The sequence below is a fragment of the Lampris incognitus genome, chromosome 10 (assembly GCF_029633865.1).
Source record: "Lampris incognitus isolate fLamInc1 chromosome 10, fLamInc1.hap2, whole genome shotgun sequence".
In the NCBI taxonomy this organism is placed as follows: Eukaryota; Metazoa; Chordata; class Actinopteri; order Lampriformes; family Lampridae; genus Lampris; species Lampris incognitus.
In genome coordinates, this window is record NC_079220.1 from 9,390,847 (window position 1) to 9,413,951 (window position 23,105).

Here is a 23,105-nt window from a genome sequence, read left to right on the forward strand (position 1 = left end):
AGGACTGCACCACCGTGCCGCCCAACTTGGATAAGCCCCCCTATCTTGTGCGACGCCCACGGTCTTTCCTTGCATGCGCAGTCTCACGTGCACTTGGCTAATAAAGGAAATCAGATTCCGGGTCTCAGATTTGGTTCTGGTATAGCAGCAAAACAACATGTGCAATTCTGAAAAAGTGGCCCGTTATTGTGTCTGAGCCCTATTTGCCATCCACTGAAACACTGAACGATTTTGACAGTCACACAAACATATGCACACTAACACGCATGCACGCACGCACACACACACACACACACAGGGAGTGTGCCAGATCCTTTAAAGCTTATGAAGACAAAAACCAACTCTCGTGGAGCCTGGCCCTGTCCTATGCGTTGCAGTAGTGCAGAAAAAACATGTCACCTCTGAGCCAATAAATCCCCCTCATTCACTCACTCAGGAACTAGAGGGGCCTTTCAGGAGCGATGAGCAAGTCCATCCGTCCGTCCATCCGTCCATTAGCTGAACCGCTTATCCCGCTCTCAGGGTCGTGGCATGCTGGAGCCTATCCCAGCAGTCATTGGGCGGCAGGCGGGGAGACACCCTGGACAGACCGCCAGGCCATCACAATGAGCAAGTCTGATCTGGAAACTTCCTCGCTCCGCATCAGCTGTACTCCCACAGCCTCTTGACAGGTGCGTGGAGCACAGGCATCCCTCCGCTCTGCAGGGATGTTTGCAGCTTAGTGTCACCTGAGGTGAAAACACAGGAGACGAGAGAAGCCGACCTGTTATATAGGACGACAGGAATCCCCTTAAGGTGTGAAAAGGCTCCCCCAAACAGTTGGGCGGAGTGGAGGGGAAAGGTCACAGTGGGGATATGGGCACATGGGAGACGTGTGCACGTCCTGTACTGTATTTACCAGCTGTCCTTTAGCGTATAGTGCCAAAATTACAATGAAGGGTTGTTCTGACCAAAAGCAAGCATCCTTTACACTACAGACAGTACTGACCAATTATTTCTGAACAATATATCTCATCACACTTATGCGTCGATCAAATGACGTTCACAGGTGAATGAACAGATGGCGGTGCAAATTCACATTTGCAGCGGCCTCACCCACACCGGTGTGGGAAGGTGGCGGCGTGAACTTCCGTTTGTGGCGGTCTCACCCAGTACCGTCCATGCAGTGTCTTTGTCCACGTCTAAATTTGTGTCTTTGTTTGATGGCTGGGAGAGCTGGCACTGGATCAGCTGGGAGCGCTTGGTCTGCTGCATCCTGTGGGCGCGGGGACCACGGCCCTGCCTGGAGCTGCACCCAGGGAAGAAACACCAAGGGCGGTGTGACAGGACGGGGAAGTGGGGCAGGCTAAGCTAACTGCTAGCCCACGCAGACCATTAGCTCCGATAACACCGTGGGCAGTCTGGCGGCGGCCTCGCCTAGCGTCGACTGTGTTTTTGGTGTCGTCATGTGGAGTGCGGGGAGGTGTGTCGAGGGTGTCTGGCTGGGAGAGCTGGCGCTGGATCGGCTGGGGCAGCCTGGTCTGCTGCATCCGGTGGACCTAGGGACCACGGCCCCTGCCTGGAGCTGCACCCAGGGAGGAAACATCAAGGGCGGTCTGACAGGATGCAGAAGTGGGGCCGGCTAGGCTAACTGCTAGCCCATGCAGACCGGCAGTTGCGACAGTCATCCTGGCGTTCGCGCTCATGGACAGTGAATTTATTTTATTTTTTGCTATGCTGGATATATATATATATATATATATATATATGTTTTGGTAGTTTTTTTAGCTTGGTTATATATATTCCTGTAGTTTGCGTATGTGTTTTTGTCTTTGTGTTGCACTGCTGTGGGCTGGGGAAAACAATATTTCATTTCACTTCATGTACACTTAAGTGCATGAAATGAAATGACAAATAAATGCTCCTGACTCCTGAATGTATATCTTCAGGTTCTACACTAAAAGTAAAATTGATAAAAAAAAAAAGGAAAACACAGAGGAAAATCTCCAGCTAGTCCACTAAGCCTGTAAGACTGCTTTTGTGCTTTGAGAGAAAGGCGGGACGTTCGGTCCTCAGCTGAACATCTGGTTCTGAATACCAAAGACACATTTTTCAGATGGCTCCAAATGGAGCGGGGATCTCCTGTAATCTCCACATTTTGCTTCGCCCGTTTTCCTCTCACCCGAGAGAAACAGGCTGGGGGACGGCTCCAGATGGCTGATGAACACAGCGCTGAAGTGTGGCAAATTTGTTAAAACATAAAAATTGCTTCTGTGTTGACCTTGCTTCTTTTTTCGCCAGGGTCTTTGCAATGTCCTGTGAAACGGTTTATGAGAAAGACATAACACACTTCACGACAAATAACACAAATAACAGCCTAAACAACCATATCTTGGCACTCTACTTTGACTCAAAATGCAACATACTTTAAATGCAATGTAGTGTGGCATGTGCAAGGGGGGGGGGCATTAAAAAGGTTGCAACTCAACGGTCGTTTGTCCAGTCATTTGAATATGGTTACGTTAAACAAGTTGAATAAAGGTCAGCAGAAAAAGTAGGCAAGCAAACTTTAAATTCTTCACAAATCTTTCAAACGGACAGAACACGCACGTCACCGGCACCTAACTCATTCCCATGTTGTGTCTCCCCAGAGAAACATGATGCTACTTGTGAATAAAGGAATCTCCAATCAGATCAGTTTATTCCCACAAAACTGTACACATGTGCTCTATTAGCCACATGAATATCATCTGTCTATCTATCTATCTATCTGTCCATCCACCCATTCATCTATCTATTAATGTTATTGATCTATCCATCCATCATCTATCTACCATCCATCGACCGATCTATCCATCTATCGATCTCTTTTATTAATCTACTAGTAAGTGACCCGCAACCAAGTTGCGGTGATCATGACGTTTATTAGCTATCCACCCCTCTAAATCTCCCTCCTCTTCATCCTGCCAGCTAACCGCCTTCCCCCTGCCCCTAACCCCCCCCCCCAAATGCTCAGAATCACCTGAAATGCCGAGAAAAGTGGGTTTTAGCCATTTTTAGAAAATGCATATTTTGCATAATTACGCATAATTATTATAATTATATTTTAATTTTCTGCTATTTTTCTGATCCTCTCTGGAACAATACCTACCACCTCCAAAAAGAATTAGGATCATAAGTGCTTTAGTTTTCGGACCCGCTATCTACACTCACACACACACTAACACCACACACACACACACACATTCCGAAAATAAATGAGTAGACGGTGCGAAAGTAGGCACACCTGTACGACACGTCACAGAGAGGATACATACCACCGTCTCTTCAGTTTATTGTCTTGTAGAGCCAGCAGGCAAGAGCATGTCTTCCTCGTCGTCAGTGTCGGACGCCATGACAGAAGAGTGTAAACAACACGCGAGCATTGTGGGTAATGTAGTGTTTCACGGGCGGCTTTACGGGAAACTACAACGCGGAAGTGCGCTCGACTACGAAAGCCCAAATGACCACGTGCGTTCCGCCCGAGTATGTTTGGGCCTTTAAATCTGATTCATCACATAAGACACGCGGACACTTGCACGCGCGCAACAGCGGCCAACCGTATTGTCCGTCAGACCCGCCAAAACCCGAACCGCCCGCACGCGCTGATTTCCATTCAAAAACAGAAAACTTGTATCGAGTTCACTTCACGTGACAGCCGCCATATACGCCCGTGCGCGATCCATGCAAATGCGACTGTGACGTCGTGGCTTATTTCACGGACGCTTTCTATTTGCAACGCTGCTCGCCGTCTCCGCCCGCCGTCCAGCAAGCCGTTAAGAACGCGAGGTTTGCGCGAGCGGCGGAAAGAGCCGAGGCGTGACGTAGCCAGAGCCCGCCATCTTGTTGAACTGCTCGGGATTCTGAAGGGATTCCACATATTTTATGCATATTCCGCATATTTTTAATGTTCTGCTATTTTTATAGGTGCCCCTGATCATCCCCGATAACCTCCAAAAAGAATCAGGGCCCCGAGTGCTGTAGTTTGGCCGTTTATAGACTCCCACACAGACACACACATTGTGAAAATACAGGAGTAGATTGCCTGGCTGATGGTTGCCCAGTCTTTCTAGCCTGTTGGAGGGGCCACTTATCTTTCAGTTCACTCTGCGTGTCTTTCTTAGTTCTTGTATTTGAGGTAAGGGGCATGGCAGGTCTGTGATGTGCTGGGAAGAGGGACAAGCGACACTGCTTGGTTATCTTTTTCACATGATAGAGAGACGTCGCCCTTTGCTCACCTAACTGAAGATGTCTTGAAGGTGTCTTTCACTTCTCTATCCCCATAACACGTTGCTGGCTTCAGGGTGGTTTACCTAATCTAGCGTACTATTCGATACTGTAGCGAATTCGGGGGGGCCGTCCGGGAACCGCCACAGCCGGGACGCGAACCCGTGTTCCCCACACCACAAGCGACAACGTTAACCAGTCGACTAAAGCAGTGTTTCTCAACCGGTGGTCCGCGGACCCCTAGTGGTCCGTGGTGTAACTGCAAGGGGTCCGTGAAAATAAAATATCTTTTAAAAAAAAGATCCTATGACATTTATAGAAATAGGATTATTTTACTCAAATGTGACTGAGACCTTTATCTACCTAAACTATAAAGGGTAACAGGACTTTTCCTCTAATTACATCTGTTTCACAAGTGTAATTTATTGTATTTTAATAAGAGATCTCGCTCCCGTTTGCATTGTTAAAAGTTACTGCATAAAAATTCTGTTGTTACATATATCTGAAAGTTACTGAATACATATTCTGTTTTGTTACATATATCTGAAAGTTACTGCATAAGAATTCTGTTTTGTTAACTATATCTAAGTTACAACTGAAAGCTCTTATTTTTGCCCCAAAGAGTGAATAAATGCTATAATGCGATTTAAAATGCAGTTTCTACTGTTTCTATCAAATTGCAACCCCCCTCCCCCAAGATCAGGTGGAGGGGTCCTCAGGGTAGATCAAAAATACGCAGGGGGTCCAGGACCCCAAAAAGGTTGAGAACCACTGGACTAAAGGGTCCGACCCGTTAGTGCAGGACCAACGTGTCTACTTATCCATGCACGTTACAATACTATGGTTTTGGGCATACTAAAACCACCCACGCAGTATTTCGGTACTCGCATACTAGTGTGCGATTTCGGTGTCATAGTTGAAGCAACCCAAGTCAGTGTTGTAATCTGGCGCCAGGCGTGCTAGCAGCTCATGACGCGCCCTTTCAGCTTCTTCGCTGATTTAACGATTTTCTTGTTTTACACCGCACTTGTGTGAAGCATGTAAATGCAATCTAAGTACAACCTACTTCCCCTTTTCCACTACACGATACCGGCTCAACTCGACTCTCCTCGACTCGCCCTTTTTCCGGTTTCCATTACTGTGTAGAGCCGAAGGAACGGAGAAGACCGTAGGTTCACACTTTAGCCGTGTAGGCAACTTTCTTTAATCCACGGTAAATCAGCGAGACAAACAAAACCCACAGCTCGACTGAGCGGAGGTGGCAAGAATAACCAGAAGACTGGCTGGACAACCATAACTTAACCCTGCGTTAACCTGCCAGGGCAACCATGACTTAACCCTTAGTTCCTGGGTTGAATTCTGTCCCCAATACGTGTCCACCACATGAGCCCCCCCAGAATTCGCCCTAGTAATCGAAGTCAGGCAGGCGCGGGTGGACGACAGGCCGTCCGCGGCGGCTCCGGATAACAGGGGCCGGAGTGTCTCTGGGAGGCATTGACGCGGGCCTGTGGAGGTCGGCCTGAGGAGCAGAAGAGGCAGCTCGGGCCTCCACGGGGGGAGGAGGCGGAGCCGGGGGACGACCGCGACGAGGAGGTTGGGCTAACTCCAACGGCTGCGTCAAGTCCAGGTGTGCGGGTTTAACTCGGTCCACTGAAACATGCTCGGCCGTGCCCCCAAAATCCACCACCAGGTGCTTAGTTCCCCGTTCCAGGACGCGGAAGGGGCCGTCATAAGGGGGTTGCAGAGGGGGGCGGTGTGCGTCGTGACGGATGAACACGTAGTCCGCTGACTGCAGACCTGGGGGCACCTGGGACACCGGAGCGCCGTGTTGGGCGGTAGGGACGGGTGTGAAAGCTCTGACCCCGTCCAGCAAGGAGGCTCGTTGGTCCACAGCTGACCAGGGACGCGTTGCATTGGGCATGAAATCGCCTGGGACTCGCAGCGGCGTGCCGTACACCAGCTCCGCAGAGGAGGCTTGTAGGTCTTCCTTCGGGGCGGTCCGCAGGCCCAGCATGACCCATGGGAGCTTGTCAACCCAGTTGCAGTCCTTGAGAGTAGCCCGAAGCGCAGCCTTCATGGACCGGTGGAAGCGCTCACATAGGCCGTTCGCCTGAGGGTGGTAGGCGGTAGTGCGATGAAGCTTGACGCCCAGAGCCTCACCCACAGCATTCCATAGCTCTGAGGTAAACTGTGGCCCACGGTCAGATGAAAGGTCGGAAGGCGTACCGAAACGTGAGACCCACGACCCAATAAAAGCCCGGGCCACATCAGCAGACGTCGTGGATGCCAGGGGAACAGCTTCAGGCCAGCGCGTAGTCCTGTCCACCACAGTGAAGAGGTAGGTGAACCCACGGGAGGGGGGTAGGGGACCAACCAGGTCGACGTGGACATGGTCAAATCGTCTCTCCGGCACTGCGAAGCGTTCCAGGGGCGCCTTAATGTGGCGGTGTATCTTAGCCCGCTGACAGGCAACACACGAGTCGGCCCACGCTTTCACGTCTCTCTTAAGTCCCTCCCACACAAACTTAGCAGAGGTCAGGTGCACGGATGGCTTACCGCCTGGATGAGAGAGGCCGTGCACAGCTTCAAATACGGGGCGTCTCCAGCTGTGCGGGACGATGGCCCTGGGCTGTCCTGTGGAGACGTCACACAGGAGGGTGACACCTGTGTCGCTGAAAGGAACGTCCTGCAGGCGGAGCCCCGTGTCGGAGGCCCGGAGACGGAGGATGCTCGGGTCCGTGGCCTGGTCAGCAGCCATCTGTGCATAGTCAAGGCCTAGGTGGACCGCTCCAATCACTGCCCTAGACAGGCAGTCAGCTACCTGGTTAGACTTACCAGCGACGTGCTGGATGTCGGTAGTGAATTCCGAAATGTAGGAGAGTTGTCGCTGCTGGCGAGCGGACCATGGCTCGGCCGTCTTGGACATGGCAAACGTGAGGGGCTTGTGGTCCACGTACGCAGTAAACTCGCGGCCCTCTAGCAGGAAACGGAAATGCCGGACGGCGAGCCAGAGACCGAGGAGTTCCCTGTCAAAAGTACTATACTTGCGCTCTCGGGGTGTAAGCTGGCGACTGAAAAAGGCCAAAGGCTGCCAAGCCCCCCCCACCCACTGTTCGTGAACCGCACCAACAGCATAGTCCGATGCATCCGTGGTTATGGAAATAGGCGCTGTAGGTGAAGGATGCGCTAGCAGGGTAGCCTGGGAGAGCGCAGCTTTAGTCTCGGTGAACGCACGGTCCCGCTCTGCTGTCCAGTCGACCGCCTGGTTGGGGGACATGCCTTTCAGCGCCTCGTACAGTGGCCGGATGATAAAGGCGGCTCGAGGAATGAAGCGGTGGTAGAATGTCACCATCCCAATGAACTCCCTGAGCGCACGAGCTGTTTGGGGGCGCGGAAAGGCCGCCACCGCTTCCACCTTTGAGGGCAGGGGGACTGCCCCGTCCCCAGTGATGCGGTGCCCGAGGAAATCCATGGCTGTCAGCCCGAACCGGCACTTCGCCGGGTTGACGATCAGCCCATGCTGGCTGAGGCGTGTGAAGAGGGCATGAAGATGGGACAGGTGTTCTTCCTCGGAGGCGCTGGCGATGAGTATGTCGTCCAAATAGACGAAGATGAAAGGAAGGCCACGGAGCACTGAATCCATCAGCCGCTGAAAGGACTGGGCCGCGTTTTTGAGTCCAAATGGCATTCGTAGGAATTCAAATAGGCCGAATGGGGTTGTCACCGCTGTCTTGGGGATGTCTGAGGGGTGCACGGGAACTTGATGATAACCACGGACCAGGTCGACTTTTGAGAAGACGCATTTGCCAGACAGGTTTGCAGAAAAGTCCTGGATATGCGGGACAGGATAGCGGTCAGGCGTGGTGGCGTCATTTAGTCGGCGGTAGTCCCCGCATGGGCGCCAACCTCCATCAGGCTTAGCGACGATGTGGAGTGGGGACGCCCACGGGCTGTCAGAGCGGCGGATGATCCCCATGCGTTCCAGGTGCTCGAACTCAGACTTGGCAATGGCGAGTTTGGCGGGGTCGAGACGCCTGGCTCTGGCGTAGACCGGGGGCCCCTTCGTAGCAATGTGATGCTCCACCCCATGCTTAGCGGTGGGTGCAGAGAAGGTAGGCTGGGTGAGGTCAGGGAACTCAGCGAGGAGGCGGGTGAACTTGTCTGCCTCTGAGAGAGAGTTGGCTAGACCTGCATAGGCCGCTTCCCTCCGCGTACATGCGAAGGAGGAGAAGGTTAAGGCATCGACCAGACGGCTGTTCTGAATGTCCACTAGCAAACCGTAAGCGCACAAAAAATCAGCTCCGAGGAGGGGAAGCGTTACATTGGCCATGACGAACTCCCACGTGAAACGTTGTCCACCAAAACACAGTTCTACAGACCGCACGCCGTAGGTGTGGATAGGGCTGCCGTCAGCCGTCGCCAACTGGGGGCCCCGCTCCCCGCCCATGATGTCGACGTCAGTAGCAGGGAGCACGCTTCTCTGTGCGCCCGTGTCACAAAGAAATCGCCGACCGGAGATGGTGTCGAGGATGAAGAGTAGCCTGCTCGTATCGCCAACACTCATGGCCACTACTGAGTGTTGGCCCTCTCGTTTCCCGTCGGCCTGTAGTTGCAGGGGGAACGGCACCGTTTAGCTTTCGCACCAAATCGAGCGTGGTACATACAGAGTCCAGAGGGCTTGTAGCGGTCTGATGCTGTGGCGCCACCGTCGGGCCACGCCCGCGATGTCGGCGGGGGGCCAGTGAAGGTAGGAGCCAGCACCCCGGCATGGGAGGAACGTTGTGTAGCGACGAAGAATCGGTCAGCCTCCTTTGCCAGCTCACGGGGATCAGTGATGGTGGAGTTAGCGAGCGCAGTCTGGACGTGGGGCGGCATGTTGCGCAGAAACAGCTCCATAAACAGGAAACATGGCTTTTCTTGACCCAGTAGGTTTAACATCCTGCTCATTAGCTCCGATGGTTTGCCATCTCCCAAGCCCTGAATTGCGAAGAGGCGACGTGCTCTCTCCGTTGCAGACAGTTCAAAAGTTTCAAGGAGGAGATGTTTAAGTGCGGCGTATTTACCATCGGCCGGTGGGTTGGTTATGAAACCGCTTATCCTGGAAGCCGTAGCGCACCCCAGCGCTGCCAATACGTAGTAGTACCTGGTCTCGTCTGCTGTTATGTCTCTGAGCGCGAACTGTGCCTCAGCCTGCGCGAACCATGTAGCCGCGGAAGACTCCCAAAACTCCGGCAGTTTAATTGCAACGGCGTTCGTAGCCATAATGTGTGTGGTTTCAGAAAACTTATCCGAAAACCGACGTCGGGGTCACCAGTGTAGAGCCGAAGGAACGGAGAAGACCGTAGGTTCACACTTTAGCCGTGTAGGCAACTTTCTTTAATCCACGGTAAATCAGCGAGACAAACAAAACCCACAGCTCGACTGAGCGGAGGTGGCAAGAATAACCAGAAAACTGGCTGGACAACCATAACTTAACCCTGCGTTAACCTGCCAGGGCAACCATGACTTAACCCTTAGTTCCTGGGTTGAATTCTGTCCCCAATACGTGTCCACCACAACTGCAAAGTACCGGCATTTTCGTAACCGTTACCATCTTTGTTGAGGTCTCCCAAAAAAACAAAAAAAAACTGGAGCGGGCACCCAAATCAATGCAGACCTCTGATTGGTCAGAGAAACGCGTCACTGCGTCATTTTGCGTCACCGCGTCATCAATGCGCGCACGGGCTATCGCCCGGCATTTTTAAATAGCGAAGCGGAGTTATCTTTTAATAGTGAAACGGAGAGCCGAAAATCCAGCTACACTGACGGGGTACTGCTCCAGTAATGGAAAACGACACAGAAGCGAGTCCGGTCCGGTCCGGTCCGGTCGAGTTCGGCCGGTACCACGCAGAAGTGGGAAAGGGGCATAAATGAATTGTCAAAATAACCACGTGTCAGCATTAAAGCGGCATCAGGTGGACGAGCCATCTCTTTTTTTTTATCCCTTCAAAAACTTTACCAGCAAAACATCTCAGAACGCATTCAGTAAACAGCGGCGCATTGCATCTATAGAAGACAGAGATACATTGGTGTATAAGAAATAATTAATAAAAAAATTAATGAACAAGGGCAAAACAATAGTTTAAAAAAGAGAAAAACGGCAAATCATATTCAATACTGTAAACTACTAATAAGACACGTTAGCCCCTAGCTAACGGGTCTGACCCTTTAGCCGAGCGGTTAGTGATGTCGCCTTGTGGTGCAGTACACCCCGTATCGAATCCCGCACCGGGCAAGAAAATAACCGGTTACAACACTTTGCTTTTTTGTTTCTCCAAAAATGAATTGTAGCATTTAATAGCGTTTTCACTCTTCTTTTTTTAATTTTTTTATTAAATATATATGCTGTGATGGCCTCAGCGGTCACACACACCCACTGGCTTGTCAAACTCTGGGCTGTTTTCATTCAACACACTTCTGCTCTTGGAGCCCGAGGTCAAGTCGTTGAGATTGAGATACTTTAATGATCCCCGTGGGGCAATTCTTTCTCTGCATTCAACCCATCCGAGCTGTATTGCCAGGAGCAGTGGGCAGCACCCGGGGACCAACTCCAGTTCATCTTGCCATGCCTCGGTCAGGGGCACAGACAGGAGTACTAACCCTAACGTGCATGTCTTTTTCATACAGTCTGATACATGTTGTCTTAAATTCCATCCAATCTCAATCAGAGAGAAGAAGGAGGAGGAGGAAGGGGGGGGGGCACTCCCACAGTGGATGTCGAGCTAGCTAGTAGTAGTGATAGCCTGGAAGCGCCAGTTGCAGAAATGCACAGCTGGGTTTTGAGGATTGGGTCACAGTTTGAAAAAGAAAAAGTCAAAAAGGAGAAATTCTAAAGTTAATAACCGTTTGATTATGTTGTCTGTGCACCGAGAAGTATTATCTGTCGCGATTGTGTCTTGCTGTATATTTTATGGATGAGTTTATTTGATATGCTGTTTGCGTAACCTACGTGTGGTGTGATGCTGCTATATTGTGTTGGAGGGGGCTTGGCAAGTCCATTATAGGATGGATTTTGCAGTCCTGTGTGAAGTTGCCTATTTTGAAAACCTGCATTCAGCTGTGCTGTGATTACCTTAGGATGGTGTTGTTGTAAGCCATCCTAAGGTAATCACACAGCACAGGCGTCCTAGTCAGTCACATTATAGTGTATCAGTAATATCTGGTGTGCTGGAGGCACACGCTGCCTCGGGATGATTTAATCCATTGTTTCCTTGTCTTGTGCTTTGTGAGTGAAATGACAGAACTGAATAAAGCCTCTTTAGTTTGTCATTGTATTCTTACAATGAATTTGTTCTCTGCATTTAACCCATCCTACTGTATAGCAGCAGTGGGCAGCTGCAGCGCCCGGGGACCAACTCCAGTTCTTCTTTCCACTGCCTTGCTCAGGGGCACAGGCAGGAGTATTAACCCTGACATGCAAGTCTTTTTGATGGTGGAAGGAAACCGGAGCACCCGGAGGAAACCCACGCAGACACGGGGAGAACATTCAAACTCCACACAGAAAGGACCTGGGACGGCCCGGGGTTCGAATGCAGGACCTTCTTGCTGTGATGCAACAGTGCTGACCACGGGGCCACCATGCAGTCCTTCGTCTTCTTTCTTCGTCTTCTGCTGCTGCTGATCGGTTGGAATTTAAGACCAAGATGTATCAGACTGTAACAAAAAGACATGCATGTTAGGGTCGAGACGAACTGGAGTTGGTCCCTGGATGCTGCATGGCGGCTACCCACTGCTCCTAGCTACACAGCTAGGATGGCTTAAATGCAGAGAAAGAATTGCCCCACGGGGATCAATACAGTAGCTCTATCTCAACGACTGACCTCGGGCTCCAAGAGCAGCTGCAGCTGGACTGGTTATTCAGCCTTTGACAATACGTGTGTGATTATGGTCTGGTGGATTTGACATGCCGGCTTGACTGGAAGCTCAAAATAATGAAGGTGGGGTTTCATGGCTGGAGTGGGTGGTGTAGGGTGGGCGTGGTGTGTGTAAGAGGTGGGGGTGGAATGTTACGAGGTTCAGCGCCCAGGGGCCCCTGGGGGTACTCGTCCAGCCTTTTCCACCACACAGGTTAAAGCACCAGACCTGGGGGCGACAGCCTTCTCCATAGCTGCCCCCTCCCTCTGGAACCCCCTCCCCAAACACATGAGAAACCGCACCGACCCGTCCACGTTCACATCACCGATCAAAACTCACCTCTTCAGAACTGCTTTTAATGTGGGGTGTTATATATTTTTGGTGTGTTGTTCATTTTAACCTATGCAAAGTGTGTTTGAGTACCATGAAAAGTGCTCTATAAATAAAAGCCATTATTATTATTAATATGTGTACATGTAACCTCATTGTTTGGCAGAAAGATATCAAGAAATAAAAGCCTCTCTTTCCCACGTGCGCTAAATGTCAGAGCATCGTCTTAATTAATGGATTAGTTGAATGTAAACTGTTTCACAACCCACACCCCTGCCTAAACAGATCCTTAAATACGTTGTATTCCTCTTATACACAGAGTATCTTAACACATGCTAAATTCAATTAGTCCAAAGTACTAATGGGCCAGTTTTCCAACGTCTAATGTGAGGTGGAAAAACGCTTATCTCTGCCCATAGGGGAGCTCATGTAATGTGATTTGACTATATAACCCTAGTTGTACCACAGGCCATTTGTATAAAAACAAGAGTTCTGCTTAAGAGAAAAGCTTTTGTTTTGTTTTTTTAATCTTTGGTCTATCAGTGTAAAGCGTTTCTGTGGTTGCATCTGTTCTGGTCTAGTATAAGCAGACATAATGTCCCCCCCCCTCCCCCCTTTGAATTAATGTGCTTCGTGACGGACTAAAATGCAGTCTCTTTAACGGGCCACTCTTACTGATCCCAGCTCATCGTTTTATGCAATTTGCATGCTAGCGATGGGTATGATTGTATGGAAAGGTGAAGCTTGCCAAATGTCCCCTTATTTTCCCTCGTGCTGTGCAGAAGGCATTTTGCAAACAATAGAATGAGTGTGCATGGATTACAAACTCGGGTAACGTCACAGGCTTCTCATTATCACGGGTCATGCCAGGCAAAACGCCATTCACCCTCATATGATCATATGTGCTCTACTAAAAGCAAACGTTAAATATTGTGGCGAATTCTACTGGAAGTCAGGGGGTTCGTTTGCATATTACCCACGATGCAACGGGAGAGTGTTAACGTTTTGGTTATATTGTAACGGGCATGGATAAGTGGACACGCTGGCCGCTGGCTGGCGGGTCTGAGCCTTTAGTCGAGCGGTCAGCGATGTCTCCTGCGGTGCGACCGATGCGGGTTCGCTTCCCGGCCGCGGCAGTTCCCGTGGTTGCGTTGTCCCCCGAATTCGCTACAGTATTGTAGGATATTGAACATGTTAAAAACGGGCACATCTGTTACAGATAGCGGGGATGTTATGAGAGAAGTTGTATTAGACAGCATGCTATTTCCCACCATGAGTGTAAAGATTAGACAATTAGGTAAGATCGGTTCTGTGGCCAAGAATGGGAAAAAAGCTGAGGCCAATACAAACTTGTGTAAACTACTAATAAGACACGTTAGCCCCTAGCTGACGGGTCTGACCCTTTAGCCGAGCGGTTAGTGATGTCGCCTTGTGGTGCAGTACACCTCGTATCGAATCCCGCACCGGGCAAGAAAATAACCGGTTACATTGGTGGCAGCGGTGGGATCCGGAAGTGTGCAGATCCTCAGAAGTCTCTTCGGAGCGCGGGAAGAACAAGCGCGAGGGCGCGCTTCCGGGGGAGGGTGACGACTGTAAACTACTAATAAGACACGTTAGCCCCCTAGCTAACGGATCTGACCCTTTAGCCGAGCGGTTAGTGATGTCGCCTTGTGGTGCAACACGCCCCGTATCGAATCCCGCACCGGGCAAGAAAATAACCGATTACACTTGTCTTGTCTTACGGCCATTGAAAGCTTGCTGGTTAACTCCGAAGGGCTGCCTGAGGAGTCCATTATATGACCACGTCACAGTATTGAAATATTAAACAGCAAACGTTGTCTGGTGTCGGAAGATGGCGGCGCGAATTCGCGTTAGCGGCGGCCTCACCCAGCACCGCCCACGCAGTGTCCTTTGTCCGCGTCTAAATTGCGCCTTCGTTTGTTGGCTGGGAGAGCTTGGTCTTCTGCGCTGTGGGCCCGCGGACCGCGGCCTTGCCCGGAGCTGCGCCCGAGGAGGTAACACCGAGGGCGGTCTGACAGGACGCGGAAGCGGGGCAGGCTAAGCTAACTGCTAACTGCAGTTCCGATAACGCCGAGACCTTCTTCTTCTTCTCTCGGTTTACTGGCGGATCGCAAACAACTTTAAGGTGCATACCGCCACCTACTGTACAAGCGTGTGTAACATCGTGTCATTTTACCCTATTAATTAAATTCTGCCCACCAACCTTGTGTCACGTAAAAAAGTGAAGAGTGCCTTCCTGGTGATTTTACCCCCCTCTCCCCTTCTGTTCCCAGTGTCCCCATCAGATTCCACTCCCGTCCCGCCTCTCAGACTTGATCCTGTAACCTTTTCTCTTTCCGCTTCCTACTTGTTACAATGCAATATTACATGCTCAGCGTTTTCTTTAACTCCACAGTTCTCACACTTACCACTGTCCCTTCCCCCCCCCCCCCATTATAAACAAAGTGCCATTTAATCCTGTGAGTAAATCTTAAGTTTTGTGACAATGATTTCCTCCCTTCCGTTCCTTTCCTTATAATTCATTGGTATGACAGATTTCTGTAACTTGTAATACTCCCTTACTTTCTGGTCTTCCTCCCACATTTTCTGCCATATCTCCATTCCTTTCCTCTTAATCGCCGCTTTTCCATCTCCTTTTCCAAGTGGAACTGATACGGTTATTTCCTTTTGCAATGCCGTCTTTGCTAATTTATCAGCGCACTCATTCCCTTTCAGTCCCTCATGTGCTGGTACCCAGCAGAACCGTACATCTATACCACCTCTGTGTAGTCCTAGCAAATTATGGTAAATGTCGATGATTAAATCTTCTCCGACAGCTTTTGTTGACGGTATACTTTCCAAGACTGCTATTGAGTCTGTACATATCACCACCCTATCAGGTCTGGCCTCTTCAACCCAATGTGACCCAATAATGTCTGCCACTATTTCTTTTGGAAATAGATATTTTAAACACACACCAATTCCCACACATTCCTGTTTGCTCTTGGAACCATCTGTGTGGCGCACGTCATTCATTCGGCATTCTCTTTTCTTTCCCAGAATGCTCATGTCTAGCTTTACTTAGGGGGTATGCTGCTTAATGCGGTGGACCTGGTGAACTCTAAGGCCTCCATTCCATATGTCCTCACTCTTTCGTCTCTTGCCCACCCAAACCCATACCTCTGGAACTTGGAATATTCCCAACAATCCTGTGACATCTTCTTTGTAAGGTTTTCTTCCCCACTTCCTTTTAATCTAACCCAATATGCACGTGCAAGTTTTTCCTCTTCTGAACTCCAGTGGCGTCTCTCCTGCTTCTATTAGTACTGCATTACTGGGGGTTGACTTAATAGCTCCTGTATATATTCGTAGTGCTCTATACTGTAGTCTATCCACTTTTTGAAATGATGTCTTTGCTGCTGCTCCAATACAGCCATAATCTATTGTTGACCTCATAACCGCCCTATAAATATCAAGTAACGACTGTTTATCTGCCCCCCCCCCAGTCGCAGCCAGCCACCGCTCGTGATAAATGTATGACTTTTTTGCATTTTGTTTCCAGGTGTTTGATATGTACTCTCCATGTATATCTGCTATCTAGCCATAGGCCCGGGTACTTAAATTCAGTCATTCTCTCCAACGGCTGAGGAGGCCTCGCCTGGCGTTGGCTGGTGTTTTTGATGTCGTCGTGTGGAGTTCAGGGAGGTGTGTCAAGGGCGTCCGGCTGGGAGAGCTGGCGCTGGATCGGCTGGGATTTGATATACTATACACTATATTAATCACTGTGGGGGAATTACTCTCTGCATTTGACCCATCCTAGCTGTGTAGCTAGGAGCAGTGGGCAGCCGCCGTGCAGCACCCGGGGACCAACTCCAGTTCGTCTTGCCACACCTCGGTCAGGGGCACAGACAGGAGTACGAACCCTAACATACATGTCTTTCTGATGGTGGGGGAAACCGGAGCGCCTGGAGAAAATCCACCGCAGACACAGGAAAAACATGCAAACTCCACACAGAGAACGACCTGGGATGACCCTCAAAGTTGGACCACCCCGGGGTTCGAACCCAGGACCTTCTTGCTGTGAGGCAACAGTGTTAATCACTGGGCCACCGTGCCGCCTTTTTTTTTTTTTTTTTTTTTTTTTGGAGGGCTTGGTCTGCTTCGTCTGGTGGGCCCAGAGACCACGGCCCCTGCCTGGAGCTGCGCCCCAGGAGGAAACACGGAGGGCGGTGTGACAGGACGCGTAATCGGGGCAGGCTAGGCTAACTGCTAGCCCATGCAGACCGGCGGTTCAGACAGCCATCCACACTGGCGTTTGTTCCCTTGGACTGAGATTTTTTAAAAAAAAAATATTTTTTTTTAATATATATGTGTTAGTTTGAATGTGTGTGTTCTTATAGTTCTCGAGTGTGTTTTTGTCTGTATGTTGCACCGCTGTGGGCTGGGGGAAGCGGCATTTCGTTTCACTTCATGAGGTGCATGAGGTGTAAGGCTAAACATCAGAACACAAAAGAGCCATGGACATCTATAGCTCTGATAACGACTCCAAAGAGGATAAATATCTGAGTCTCATCAGCAGCCAGTCAGACTAGCTTGGTCTAGTCAGAAAGGCACGAACCGATGAGGCCTCTTGGATGAGAGGCGAAACGTCTTCACGGATATATACCCAAGTCCAGTTGCACCGGGACATCCGGCTTCCCACCCGCAGGCACAGCCAATTGTGTCTGTAGGGACGCGCGACCCAAGCCGGAGGTAACACGGGGATTCGAACCGACGACCCCCGTGTTGGTAGGCAACAGAATAGACCGCCACGCCACCCGGACGCCCCCAAAGGCAACATTTCTGTTCAGAACCCACAGGGGGGAAATTGTGAGGGGGGTTTGTGTGGTTCTGCAATGTAGAGATCCCAGCAATGTATTGAAATGTTAATATTTTCTGAGGGTCCGTGTCAGGCAATCATTTACAGAACCACAGATACATCGTTTGGCACTTGAGGACAAGATAAACATGATTAACTACTCAAAAGAGCCGAAGCCAACCTCGACTGCCTGGAGCTGGTTGGGAAATCTTGGAGGTATGCCCCGCATCCTTAACCGCTATCGCACATAACTTGAGCTACTTTTTGTTCATTTGATATCGCAATAAATCTGGTAGAACACAACCACTCGTGCAAGGCACGACAGCTCCACCACATTCACACTAATCGGTACGTCGCCCAATCTTTCAAATCAACAAGTCGCCGTCCGTGATCATCTTTTTCCTGTAGGAAACGTGTCTAACGCAACTCCGTGTCACACTAACGAGCCAGGCCACGGGAGGGGTTTGCTGTGTTGTTCGTGCAGAAAGGGCCACGTTTTCTTCACTCTGCCAAGGTAATCGCAGAGGTTCTGTTCCCAGAATGACGCGTAATCCGCTGAGCGCCATCACATTTTATCTGGCAGAGGGGTCGTCAGTTCAAAACCAACCCCGTGACCACAACTGGCCCCCTGCTGGGGAGCTTTTACAGTGCTGGTAGAACAGGTTTTCTTTACTATTGTATAGCGGAATTTGCTATTGTGTAGACCCAGGACTCGCTGGAGGGACCACGTGTCCAGTCTGGCCTGGGAACGCCTTGGGATCCCCCCAGGAGGAGCTGGAGGGACCACGTGTCCAGTCTGGCCTGGGAACGCCTTGGGATCCCCCCAGGAGGAGCTGGAGGGACCACATGTCCACGTTTTCCTCCTGAGAGAAATGTGTGTGTGTGTGTGTGTGTGTGTGTGTGTGTTTTGTTCTGTAGAGAAAGGCAGATTTGTTTTCTCCGTTCACCTCGCGACACAACCTATTGGAAAGATTTTTTTTTTCTTCCCTCACCCAAGTTTTGAAACTGATAAAATTCAAGTCTTCGTTTAGAGATGGGCGAAACTGATTAGGTGTTAAATACCGATGAACTCTCGAAAACTGATCACACAAATGACTCGCGGAAGTGTGAATGTATTCAGTGTAATCAGGGAAACAAGACCTGTTTTGCCGTCATCACATCAAGACAGCACAGCGGCCCGGCGGTTAGCACTGTTGCGAAAGAAGGGAGGGGAGAGGGAAAAAAATAAACACACCAACAAGATCAGCATACCACAAGAAGAAGAAGAAGAAAAAAAGCACTGTTGCCTCACAGCAAGAAGGCCCTGGGTTCGAACCCCAGGCCGTCCCAGATCCTCTCTGAGTGGAGTTTGCATGTTCTCCCCGTGTCTGTGTGGGTTTCCTCCGGGTGCTCCGGTTTCCTCCCACCATCAAAAAGACATGCACGTTAGGGTTAATACTCCTGCCTGTGCCCCTGAGCAAGGCAGTGGAAAGAAGAAGTGGAGGTGGTGCCCGGGCACCGCAGCTACCCACTGCTCCTTTACAACAGGATGGGTTACATGCGGAGAACACAATCATTGTAAGAATACAATTACAAAATAAATTGGCTTTCTTCTTCTTCTTCTTCTTCTTCTCCTCATATAGATGAAATAGTCAATAATTTGGCTACCTGGACATTCACTGAAATTCCTGAGAATTTGGGAGAGGAATCAGCTTAACCGGCATTTACTGAACATCGCTGACGGGAGCCACGACACGTCCCGCAGCCAGAGTTTGATAAACGGCGTGGGGCTGATAAGGAACCCGAAACCCTGCTCAGTCTCAGGACTTTGGGTTCCACCCATTGCGCTCATTCCAGAGACGCGTCACGGCTTGTCCACACAGGCTCAGAGAGCGAATCCCGTGCTCTGCAAAACCCGATGCCGAGTGCACACCACTCGACCGCTGACAGAGAGCGGCTGACACCTCCGTCCCCATACAACACTTCTGCTCGGGCTCGTGCGTCCGGTGAAACCCGTGCAGACAACAAGGGCCGCGCAGGCGTTTTGAGTGGGGCCCCGGCTGGAGGAATGCAGCAGACTCACGAGTCGGTGTTTCCAGAAAAAAGACCATGGTGAGTACGAGCCAAAGGCTTTCCACTTCAGTAGTCCTGTGGCTTTGGGCTTTGAGTCGGTTCGGCGGTGACAAGTGCGACTCTTTCAGGTCAAAGGGGCGGGGCCTGTCCGGGGCGCGAGGCCGAAGCTTGTTCTGAGCTGGCTCGCGGTCGTGTGCTGGACTTGTCCGGTCATCGGCGGCGACGGTAAGTGACGCGACTCTTCGCGGCGACACAGCTGACGTGCGAGTAGGGGTGCATGCCCCCAAAGGGGATGTCTGCATGAAAATTGTGTATGTCTTTTTTAAAGGAAGTGCCGAGTTCTGACGGACATCACACACAAACGCCGATCGGAACGACTTCAGAAATCAGCGTCTCTGCAGAGACACTGCCTGAAGTAACGCACGGCAACTTGTAGCAGCTATGCAACAGCGAGGGGGTTCAGATTAAGACTTGCCCTGCAGACCTCCACTTGAGCAAACAAGAAAATAGGGGGGGGGGGGCGTGGGCGTGGCATGAAGAGAAGCATGATTCCTGATCAAATCTGCATAGTTTAGCTGGCAGGCACAAACAAGCGGGGGGGGGGGGGAATATCCACACATCCCAACCATCCACTCTTTCGTTCATACAGCAGGTGTGACGCTGCTGGTGGTTCCCGAGGTCCGGGCTCAGTGCGGGAGCAACGTGACCCTGACATGCGACGTCCAGTCATCGAGAGAGATCCTTGTGCAAAAACTGGTCTGGGGGACCGACAGATCCAAAGGGCGGTGTAAATCCAAGTCGTGCACGTCAGACCTGTGCAGCTGGGAAAACGGGAGCGTCGACTCCACGTCGCTCTGCGCAAGCCAAGTCAGGTCCCCCAACGGTCCAAGCCTCAGTCTGACGTTCCCCAACGTGACGCCGGTCGATGTAGGGGACTACTTCTGCCAACTCCAGTCCAACCTCGCCGCGTTCGACAACAGAACCCGTCTGACTCTACAAGGTGAGCCGACGCACCCGAAATAGATGTGTTTTTTTTTCCCAACTTGCTCCTGCGCAAAGAGTAATAAAACAAGATCTCTGTGCTTTGCCGTTTGCCGCGTCCTCACTCGGCGGAGATGACGACCGCTTATCTTGACTGCCGTTACGCTATTGTCATGCGACGACCCTCTAACGTGACCCCTGACCCTTACAGAATGCCCCGGGTCTGCAAACTCCTCCAGCGACGGATCGCGTATACAGTGCTGGTTCAACGGCGTGTATCCCGGCGGCTCCATCCACTGGTTCCACGGCGACACCAACCTCACCCGTTACGCCACCACACAGCAAGAGGAGGACGAGAGCGGGCTGCTCAGTGTTACGGGCAGCCTGCCAGTACAGCCCCAGAACGGGAGCCGGTCTTACAACTGCTCGCTGTGGATACCCACCAGCGGGCGCTATCTCTCCTCCCAAGAAGTAACCCTCGCGTCAAGCACCGACGCATCGCCCGAGGGCGTGGACAAACTCCAGTTTGGCCTTTTTTTTCTTCTTCTTCTCCTTTTCTTCTTCTTCTTTTAATCGGAATCCTGTGTTGCGTACATGTTAGACACAACGAACAGATCAGTGCTTCACACCATTTCCCCCCCCCCCTTGTTTTGGTTGTCGGAACAGAGAACTAACTACAATAACACCTTGCTCCAACCCCCCCACCACCCTTCCCCAGATTCTTAAAAAATAAATAATGCACATACAGAACTGAGTAAGTAAATAAGACACACACACACACACACACACACACACACACACACACACACACACACACACACACACACACACACACACACACACACAGAGTTGATAAAATAAAATAAGATAAAGTAGGGAGGTCAGAGTAATAGAAAGGATGCTCGGGATGCCCACCCCCGAGGAATGGATTCACTGATAATCAGTTGGGGGTGCAGAGAGGTAAGAGAATTTACATATGAGATAATAGGCGGCCAGCTTTTGTAAAACTTAGCAGTTGAGCCTCTTAAAGAATACTTCAAATTCTCTAATGGGAGAAATGACATTACATCCTTTAAGCAGGAGGTAGCGGAAGGTGGATTTGGGCTTTTCCGCTGTAACAGAAGGGCGTCTAGGGGCAATGAGTGAGGCAAAGGCAACAACATCAGGATTTTCCTAGGTAAGACTGGTCGGCATAGGGGGGGTACCCCAAAGATGGCTATCGAGGGGCAGGGATCCAGTGTCATTTTGAGGGCTTCTCCTGTCATCTTAAAGAAAAGGGACCAGAACTCAACTAATTTTGGACAGGAGAAAAACACGTGACTATGACCCGCCGGTGACGAGCCACATCTATGGCAGGTGTCACTCACGCCTGGAAACAGCCCACAATGCTTAGCTTTTGCAGAATGAACCCTATGCAAGACCTTAAACTGAATTAAACTTAAACGGGAACATGAGGATGTAGAGTTGACCCTGGCTAGTGCCCTGTCCCACCATTCATCTGTCACATCACGTTCTGGCTCCTGTTCCCAACTACCCCTAACCCCCGCTAGAGAGGTCAAATCCCAGGATGATATAAGGTCATATAAAATTGAGATCCTGCCACGTGGCCTGGGGGAGAGAAAGCACCTTAGAGACAAGACAGCCTACAGGAAGCTGAGGGAAAGATGTGAAATGTGTGCGAGCGTAATTACGAGCTTGAAGATACCGGAACAAATGAGATTGAGGTAAATTGTACTTTTAAACACAGATCATTAAAAGTGTTGAATGGGCCCTTTAAATATAAATCTGAGAAATGGGCCAGGCCTCTCTCTCTCTCTCCACACATTGAAAGCTGTATGTAAATTAGAGGGAGGAAACAAGTGGTTATTACAAATGGGGCTGTATGGAGTAGGGGGCAGAAAGTTTGAAATGTTGCCTAAATTGTTTTCAAATTTTCAAAGTAGAGAACAATTGGATTTTTAATGTATTTAGGACAGCAAGAAGCCAGAGGGGGCACAGACCAAAGTCCTCAGAGATGAAGGATGGGAGGAGCTTTCCTCCATTATGCACCAGTCGAGGTTGGGAGAGGTACACCAAGCATGAATTTTTTGAAGGTTGGCCGCCCAATAATAAAATACTCCAGTTTATCTTTATCGTGGTGGGACACCTAGTGGTAGAATTCCTCATTTAAAAGTAACCCGGGAAGAATTAAGATTACATCTCTTTAGGTGCTTGTTTTTTTCTTTTGCATGATTCACATTTATAAAAAGGCGCAGGGGAAAAAACTCTAACCGACAACCCGAAAAGCAGAATGGGTGACGGCAAATTCTTTGGGTGACGTGACCCGAATACCAGTCACAATAACTGCTCATCAATACTTCTGCTTTTGTGCAACACAGCACATCGTGTGCCGGAGTTTGGTTACATGACGCCCTGGCTGTTGTTTGCACAAACCTGCCAAGCCTCCCACAGAGGACCTGCACAGCATCTCCAGAGGCCATCTTCCCACTCAACACACCCCCACATGGTGGCAGCACACTGCTTGTCTCATCCATGATGGAGGATGAAAGGCTGTGGGGCTGAGCTGCAGACTGCAGCGTGGCTGTTTGTGAGAATGGCGTCGCACTAGTCTGATGCTAACCTTTAACCCTAACGAGAACAACACACACATCACTGTTCCGAGCATACATGACGGTTGTTTATACAGTTTTTGTTCTGTTGGAGTTGCTATTTTGATCCAGTCTTGGTTCATTAGTGACTTGCGCGG

General features: G+C 50.4%; 1 long non-coding RNA gene across 1 annotated transcript; it reads left to right on the forward strand.

Moving 5' to 3' along the window:
• The first annotated feature begins 19,383 nt into the window (after positions 1–19,383).
• Positions 19,384–20,157, forward strand: LOC130120151 (uncharacterized). The gene is made up of 3 exons (XR_008810883.1): positions 19,384–19,417; positions 19,507–19,603; positions 20,028–20,157. It is a non-coding gene; the product is annotated as an uncharacterized LOC130120151 (long non-coding RNA).
• The last annotated feature ends 2,948 nt before the right edge of the window (positions 20,158–23,105 follow it).